We start from the raw sequence: 9,610 nt of genomic DNA on the forward strand, positions 1-9,610 counted from the left end.
TTAGAATTTTTTAGTCTTTGATTAATGTAATCAATGATCAGTTGAGCATTTCTTATTGTTGTACTATTTCGACAGAACTCAAATTTTTAAAATTTAGAGATATTTAATTTTAGATAATTATGATAATTTATTGATAATTGCGATAATTTATTAATAAATTGTCTCATTGTTAGTGAGAAAATATTGCGGAAATATAGTTTTATAAACAGTTTTTTTTTTTTTAACTTATCCTTAGAGCTTAGAATTCAAGGTTAGATGAAAACAACTTATTTTTTTAAATCGGCAAATTTATTTTTCTAATATTACATGATAATTGTTTATCTAACTGTTTATTACATGCTAACTGCTAACTGTTTTTAACTAACATGCTAACTTTTCATCTTCCCAAAACCATATATATTTTTTAAATATTAGAAAAATAACACTGTGAAACCACCATATGAAACCCTATTTCAGGTAGTTAAAAACATGTTATCAGTTCTTCAAGTATTCGCAATCAAAGATCTATCTAAGCATATGGGACCGTCCGTGTTCTGTTATCGACAGTAAAAATAGTAATTTGCTAAGTAGAGAGACATGCAATACTCAACATTTGAAACACCAAGTTTAGTCTCATATTTATTAAAATACTAAAAGTCTATTTTAATTGAGAATAAGAAAACGATTGCGAAAATTAATCTAAAATTATTTGCTAAAATTTTTTTACTTTTTTAGGTATTTCAAATTCTTTAAGCAAAGTATATAAAGGTTATAAAGTTCCTTTTAAAAATAGCTTATATCTAGTACAAATCTAAAAATTTTTGTATGAAGTGCTCTGTAAAAAATTACCACTGGCCTTCAGGGTGCCAGTATTTTTTACTGTAAAGTCCAATACTTTTACCGGAACATGTTACGAAACAAAACAAATCTGATATACGGTAAATTTTATAGTAATAATTATCGCAAAATCACTGAATTCCTCAAATTAAATAAATATTACTGTAAACATTACGGTATGATATTTTACGGAAAAAGTGAGTTTGACGGTAAAATTGAATTTTAGGTATAATGAATTCAAAGTACCGGTATTTTATACCCTAATTTAATTCGGAATTTTTTACTGTGTGGAATGGAAATTATACTCACGATAGATAAACTATTTACGTTCTTCCTTAGTAAGTATGTAGAAATTTGTTAATATGTAATGTCTCAATCGAAATTTTTAACAACAATTAACTTTATGACTACATCCAAACTAAAATATTGAACCAATTTATTATCAACGCATCGCAGATTTTTATTAAATCCAGACAAAGTTTTCAAGAAGTATATTTATTGCATTTTTAAATAATGTCTTCAAAGCACTATACTAAAAGAAGTTATTCTGGCAGTTTAAAAAATCATTCAATACATACGAAAAAAAGAAAGAAATTGAAGTGCTGAGATGTCCGGTTTTAAAGATCTTTATTGAGAAATTAACTAGCTTTCAGCTCATAGTTTTAGCTCCTGGAATACTAAAGTAATCTGCAAAGTGGGGTTCAAGTGGTCCCGTTAGACTTGTACAGAAAACTTCGTTTCACAAATGGTGTTAAAAGAATAGTTCGCTTTTGCAGAAAAGCAGTACAAGATGGATTTTAACAGTTTCAGGTCGCAATTCCGAGTGCTGATTCGCTATTAGTCTCAGCAAATTACGTATGTTGTAATAATTGCTTCGCTTTTGGAGTTAATTGCGGTTTTTATTGATAATGTTATTTGGAATAAATAAATTTGCATCAAAAAGTGGCCATATTTGCTTCTTGTTTATAAATATCTCTCTGAAATTTTGATTCCAATATTTAAATTGTGAAAAAAAGTTTCTTAAAGAAATGATTATTCTACTGTTAATGTAATGCCAAAGTTAAATAGCATTATGTTCTGTTTTTGTTTCTGTAAATGGTGTAAGATGACACCCGGTGGCTGAGTAGTAGCGCTTCGCGCTCCCATGCCACTGGTCCTGGGTTCGGTCCTCGGGCCGGGAAAGGTTGACTCAGCCTTTCATCCGTTCAGTGGGGCGATAAATGAGTACCAAATACGCTTGGGAACTAAACACTGGGGGTTCCGTGTATGGCTGACCACCTAATTGGATCGTCTGCTCCTGCACACCAGAGCCCAAGGTCAGGAAAACTGAGATGGGCACAGTAGGCCTTGGCCCTGTATGGGCTGTCGCGCCACTGAGTTTAGCTTAAATGGTGTAAGAGAATAGTTTGCTTTTGCAGAAAACTAGTACTAGATGAATTATAATAACTGTAGGACTCAGTTTTCAGATTTATTTTAAAAATTATGGTACTCATATTATTTATTTTATTTTTATATAATTTTATATATTATTTTATAATTTTTTTATACTATTTTATAATTTTATTTTTATATATTTTAAAGTGTTTTGTTTTACTCTCAAAATTATAAAGAAAAGGATTTATTAGCAAAAATATTGCAAATGAAATCTACAATTAGTTAATTATTTACTCAAAATAAATTTTTTGTATTAAGATATACTGTTACTTTATTAAAATTGTCAACGAAAGAGAGATTTATCCTAAAGTAAATATGGTTTTTCTGAGAAAATAGCAACAACAGCAGCAAAAAAACTTTCAACGAAAAACTTTCAAAACTATTATGAATTTCCTGAATGAGTTCTTTCGTTGAAATCTCTTTCAGAGAAAAAAGAAGAGACTTCTGTTAATTTAGGAATTTCAAAAGTAAAATTTTCCAGGAATGAAAGCATGCAATTTCACCCTGAGATATTTTTCAATTTAAATTACACAGAACGTAACGATAAAAATAAGTAAAGAACTGTTATTAATGTAAAAAATTGTTATTCCTAAATTCGGAAATACGATGCAGTATAATGAATACAATAAGTAGATGTTTGGCGATGTTTAAAAAAGAAGGAGGGAAAAGAACGTATATAAAATTGTATGAACATTTCAATAATTTAGGCAGTTCTAAATTTAATAATACGAGAAACAATTTTCACTAATTATCACACGTAATGGTTTAAAAACAAAATACTGACAATAGCTTAAAATGGAATGTTTACTCAACTCAAGCGCTTATCTTATCAAGATACATAATAATTAAAAATTTACTTGTAAAATTAGATTCACAAATTTGAGAGTTTTTGTTATGAAGAAGAACTAGAAGATAAAGATTGTGATAGCATGTTTTATGAATTAAATTGTTTGATTGCTGGAAAGCAATTAGTTTTTAATGGAATTTGACTATTTTATTTTTTTGAATAAAAGCTTTAAGCATTACGTTTGCAAGAACAATAAATAAAAATAATTAAGGAACATACATAATTGCTAGTTGGAGATATTAGCCACGTTTTTAATCATTTGTTAAATTACATAAAAAATACACTAATATTTAAAATGAAATCTTATCAGATTCCTAAAACAGCTTTATAGCTTCCATTTTATAAACATATTTTTCATTCTAATCGATATTGCAAGTAATGTGTCGAACTTTAAAGCTAATGATCGTTTGATTTTATTTTCCATAAATAAATAAATTTAAAGTAGCAAACGATACTGTGAGTTTATTATAAAATTAAAATAAGAACCACTATCACAAAACAATAACAAGCTATATGAATGTTAATAAATTTAAGCAATTTATTTATTAAATGATTTATTTATAAGGTTTTAGATAAAAAAAGATACAATAACTGAAAAAAAATTATTTTTTTTTTAATCAAAAATTCTTTTTTAAAATGGATATTTCTTAATGAAATTTAGGAAATATAGCCGTGAACTAATTATCCGTATTTTTCCCCATAACCAAATCAAAACGACCCGTGTTTGAGTACATAGGAAGAAAAATATAGGGAATTATACGTTTATCGTTTGCGTTAAAAATACTTAAAAACATCTTTTGTGGCATTAAATATCTTTATATGGAATATAAATCAAACGATTAATTCATTTTAAAATTTGCTTGAGTTAATAAGTTTCAGTTCTTATTGGTTTGAGTGAAAAAAATTTATATAAATTTGAGAATCAATGTTCAGTTACATGAATCTGAGTATGTTATTTTTTTCATAAATTACAAATTAAAAATTTCGACAATTGGGTATACTATAGCCTACGTCACAGATCGTGTTATTCCTACTAAGTTTAACTAGTAAACAGCATTTTCTGCGAACCTGATTTCTAGCAACAAGTAAAAGCATCAAATGAAGTGTCTTGTTATAAGTCGCTACTCGCCAGGTTGGAATTGTATTAGTCTAGTTCCTTTGGAAATAATTTATATTGTTGTTTTACCGAAGTTTATGAATTTAGTAAGCATATTTAAAACTCAGTTTATTAATTAAACTAAAAGGTAAATGCTATTCCTAGTAAGTGGAAGTAGTTGCGCTTTTTTCATATTATACCTAATTGCTCAAAAATACACTGATATCCTATCTGGTAAATATTCATGCTTTCAGTAATAGGAATGGATGATAAAAATAATAATAACAAATGCTATGCTTGAACATGTGACTGTATCAGTAATTTGAGTAAGTTAATTTTGGATACAAATACCTTTTAATGCACATATTTCATAAAACAAAAATTTCTAAGAAATATTGGAAATACAATATATATCATGCATCTTTTACTACATATAAAGAATAAGCATTAATTACACTTAATTTTCAATATTAAATCAGATAAATAAGTAATAAAATAATTATAATTCTCTTCTCGCATCGCTTTCATCTTGATCATAAGGTTAAAGATGGCAGAAAATATAAGAAGGAGGGTTATACCAGTGACTCACCAGAGGGAGTTGTAGGTGCCAACCGGATTAAAATTGTACCGGACCGGTTCCTTTGATCTCGACCGCTTTTCAATATTATTATCTCACTTTTTTTGATTTTCATTTCTCAGTATGAGTTCTTTTCAGGAGATTTATTTAAATCATGCAGCTTCCTTAGTTGTCGTTGACTCATCGCTTTGAAAGGGTATAGAATAATCACGTTTAGAATTTTGATATGCAACTGCACCGGTTTTCTATAAATCATTTTAATGTTCGATTTTGAAATATATTTGCATTTCGCTGAATTTCAAGTTATTTTTCCTTTCTTTTTTGATCAAATGAACGAGTGTTAAGATGAGTTAAACGTATAATTTTTTTAAAGGATTTTATTGCGTTTTCTATGCGTTATTTCGATGAAAATGGAATATGCTTCATTTTTTTTTTCAATTTTAACTTGGATTATAGATTAAAAAATTCTCTACCACACATATAATATAGAATCATTATCAAATTATTTTTAGTAAAAGGAAAGTTCAGAAATTTTTTAGGATTAAATAGTTATTCAGGAGTAAAATTTTTTTTAGCTGGATAAACATTACATTTTTTTTCCTTTTTGCTATACCCTGTTGATTGTGAGATGCATTTTCAGCAAACTGCATTAACTTTTGTATGGCTGTTTGTGCAAAACCATTTCCTAGAATGAATTTAAAATATATTTAAAAGTAGTTTTTTGAAAATATGTTAGACACAAATTTATTTATTTTTTTTTTGGGGGGGGGGGGGGTGAATACTAATTTCTTTCGTTGAAAAAAAAACAGCTTTTTTTTAAAAAAAATATAACAGTTTTTTTCAAAAAAAAGTATCATCATTTTTTGAAGTATATTAATTTCTGATTTTGGAAAATAGTAACTCCATTTTGAAAAAAGATATAAATTTCTTTGTTTTTGAGAATACATATATACATATTTCTCTTACATAGGGACAAAGAAAGTCCTCATTTCTTTTTCGTGTTGACAATAAAGAATTGAAATATCAAACGTGTGAACTGTCATAAGCATAAAAAAATAAACGCACATACTTACAAATTTCTGAAAGAATTCTTTTTTTCGCTTGGACAACCAAAAGCTGAAACAAACAGAGCTATAAGATGGGAAGAATCAAAAGGTTAAAAGCGAATAATTTATATCAACAAAGAACTCGATATTATTTTTTAAATTATACTTATAATAATTTTGTTTATTGTTATTGAAAGAAAATTGGGTATTAATCATGCTCTTAATCGCTTCTTAAGTATAACTAAAAATATGAATGCGTGAAGAGCAGTAGAAAGCATTGATGACAGTTTTGAAAACGTAACATTGTAAAGATGCGTAAGAACCATGCCATCATACATGTCGTTTTTTAAAAGCATAATTATTGTTTTCTTGCATGTTTTTTCTGTTACATATTATTTATTTCCATTCAAATTTTTGTACTTCAATATTTTATTATTGACTAGAAATGTAAATTTTTCTCATGGATTTTAATAATTGATTTAAAGTAATATTTAACGATGGAACACATTTCAAATGGGTTTAACTTAGTAGTGATCAAAGAGACCATTGTTTGCAATGAAAACCATATAAGATAGCATAGCACTTTTCAAGGGGTTGAGCCCACGGGTTATATTTACTTCTTATAAAAAATTGATTGAATAGTTAGTTTCACTAAGTATATACTCATTCTGTTATATCATTGATATAAATATTTCTGATAAACATAAAGCAATGCCTGAATTTATGGAGATTTCAAGTAATACTTCGAGTAAAAATATTTTAAAACACATTTCATGAAAGTTAACAGCCAAATTAAATAAGATTCTCTTTAAATTCAAGATTACATTTAAATTGTGTGTAATCTTGCCATTTTTCATTGCTTTATTTTCAATAGCAGTATTCTTTAAATGTGCATGTTTTTCTTCATCAGAAGTCCTTATATCTTGCATTGTTTTGGAAGCACTTAGCTCTGAATAACAAGTCTCCGAAGTATCTCATTTTTAGAAAAAAGAAAGTTTGTTGAAGAATTCGAATGGATTTACTATGATAATTATTTCCCCATAGAGTCGGTGAGTTAGCAAACAAATAATTTATTCTCGGAAGAAAGATAATGTTAGACACATGAAATTTAGCTGCATAAATAAATTTTCCAAAAAATAAAGTAAAGCATGATGCGATTAGGGCAAAACAAAACCTAAGAAATACTTTATTGGTATGTTTAAATGAACTTTTGTTAAGTTACTTACATTTTTAAAGGAATTTCGGCTATTGTCTTTGAAATAAAGTTTTTTTCGGTTATTATTAATAATATTGATCATAATGTAAACAAATCTAAAGCATTAGCTCATTATTTATACTACATTTTTTTATTAAATAAAAACATTAATAATTAGCTTTTATTACATTTCTTAAAATTGCGACAGTTATGAATTCCAATTCACACTTAGACCTTAGCTTTTAGCTCAAAACAACGCAGACATTAAACAAAATCTACATTTAAAACTTCAAAGAATTCTATTACAAGCTTGTTTTTTCTTGTAATGTGTGTTAGTGTAAAGAAATTTTTTCAAAATCAGCGTTCATCGAAATATGCATTACAGATGCAAAATAATTCTGAAATGTAAGAAAATTCTGACACTCAAAAATTATTAATTCGAAAATCAATTTCTAAAAGGAAATGTTATTTGTCTTTAAAATTTAATTCATTCAAATAAATAAGCTTTCATTACTCGAAGCAAAGAAAAAAAACCTTTTGTTTCGTTTCTGTGAATTTACTAACAGTTCCTGTTTCGTCTATCGGCGTCCAAAAACAAACTGCAACTCCTTTTCTAAAAATTAAATCTAACATTTTAAAAGGTTTTGGAAAGCTAATGAACTGAAATTTAAATATAGATAGGAAAAGAAAAATTCGAAATTTGAATCGAAATAGCCTATTTTTACCCCTTTTAACCTTAAGTAACCGTAACCTGAAGAAAAAAGTTTTCAAAGCGTTTTATAATTCAAATTTGAGAAAACAAATCTTTAATTATTGTGTGTTTGTGATACTCTATTTTTAATAACTATTAGAATTGTGTAATTTAAAAAAAAATTTCATGAAAAATGTTTTTAATAAATAAGGATCAATTTTAGTAATGCAACAATATCTTTAATAGTAACAGTATACTCTTAATAATGCAACAATGCATTCAAAAATAAAATAATATTTTCAATTTGTTTCAGCCTAAGAATATTTTATGATGTTAGATTCAATAAGAATTTTTGTCGTTTATAAAATTTAAAGATTTAGCTCTGAGTGATTAATTTCCTACAAAAAATTTTAATAATGATTTATTTTAAAGTAGAATAATTTTTCTCATATTTTGGGTTTCAAAAAGAATTTTTCGTTGCGTAATCGAAATTAATTAGGAGTTTCCTTATTAATTTCATTTATTCCTTCAATTAATTCCTTCCTAATTAATTAGGAGTCCTTTTGAGTTTCTAGAGGCAGACAAACATTCCCGTAAATGATATTTACAAACTTTAAGTTAATAAAAAAATTTTATAATAGAATTATAACTAATGAAACTATAACTATGAATATTAATCAACATAAAGTTTAAGTAAATATGCGTACTAGCAAGCTCAAAGAATCCAGTTATGTGTTATTTCTACTCTAAATGCTAAGATATTTGCATTTTATTTGAAACTGGAAAACTTAAATAATATGCAAAAAAAAATTTTTATAATGTGCTGCATTTATAGTAAATAGACGATTATGATTGAATGCAATGAAACAAATTATTGGATGTAGCTTAAAAAATACAAAAAAGAAACGTTTAGTTCCCCTTACTTAGCTTAAAAAAGTTTTATTCCCCCAACTTAGTTTTGTTTCATCCTTACGTTGTTTATGCGAGAGACGATTTTCATTCAGAAATTTATAAGCATATACGTTTACGCTTTCATGTTTATAACAGCTTACACGCTTGATATTTCAGTTTTTTTTTTATCGCTAACGCGAAAAAGAACTGGCCATTTTTGCCTAAATCAGCTTCAGATATGTTAGTATGCATGATTAGCTCAATTTTCAATGAAATGAAAAAATATAATATTTATCTATATATATTGGAAAGTTTAACATGTAATAACTTTCGTTAAAATAGTAAAAACCTACGTTGTTGAAATAGTAAATTGAAAACTAAATGATATTCTTACATATCATTGATGCTTAATGAAAATGGTATTTTTATGCTTAATTTTTTGTTTAGTTTCTCTTCATTATTAAATTGTATGAAAATAAGTATTGAACACCATATTAGTTTCTCGAAGTATGTAAATTTTCTTTCTGATTTTTGTATTTCATAAGATGCGCTGCCAAAAAGTTATTCCTGTCAAGACAAACTATACACATTATCAAAATTGTTTGAAACAACTTGAGAAAAACAAAATATGTAATTTAGAAAAATAAAATATTTTCTGTCCAAAAGTATTGAATAACTAATATTATTTTTCGAAGTAATTACTAAAAATCTGTAAGCAGACTGAGAGTTTTTAAAACGTCAAAAATGGCTTTTTTAAATTCCTGTCATGAATTAGGCTAAAATATTGATATTGAGAAAGCAAGTTATTTCTAACTCCTAAGTCATTATTTTTATATCTTCAAAGATTTATGTTTCAACGTAGTATTTATTTTCAAAGATAAAAAAGAAGAAATATTAATTTTCTACATAAAATTAAAGCTTCTTAATCCTTTAATAATTTAAGAGCTTCCTGCGTATTACGAAATTTTAAATAATTTGAAAACAATTTGAATATAATATTCGTAAAATATTGTTAAT

Source organism: Parasteatoda tepidariorum, chromosome 2, assembly GCF_982258835.1.
Source record: "Parasteatoda tepidariorum strain Cologne lab strain chromosome 2, Ptep-v5.0, whole genome shotgun sequence".
In the NCBI taxonomy this organism is placed as follows: Eukaryota; Metazoa; Arthropoda; class Arachnida; order Araneae; family Theridiidae; genus Parasteatoda; species Parasteatoda tepidariorum.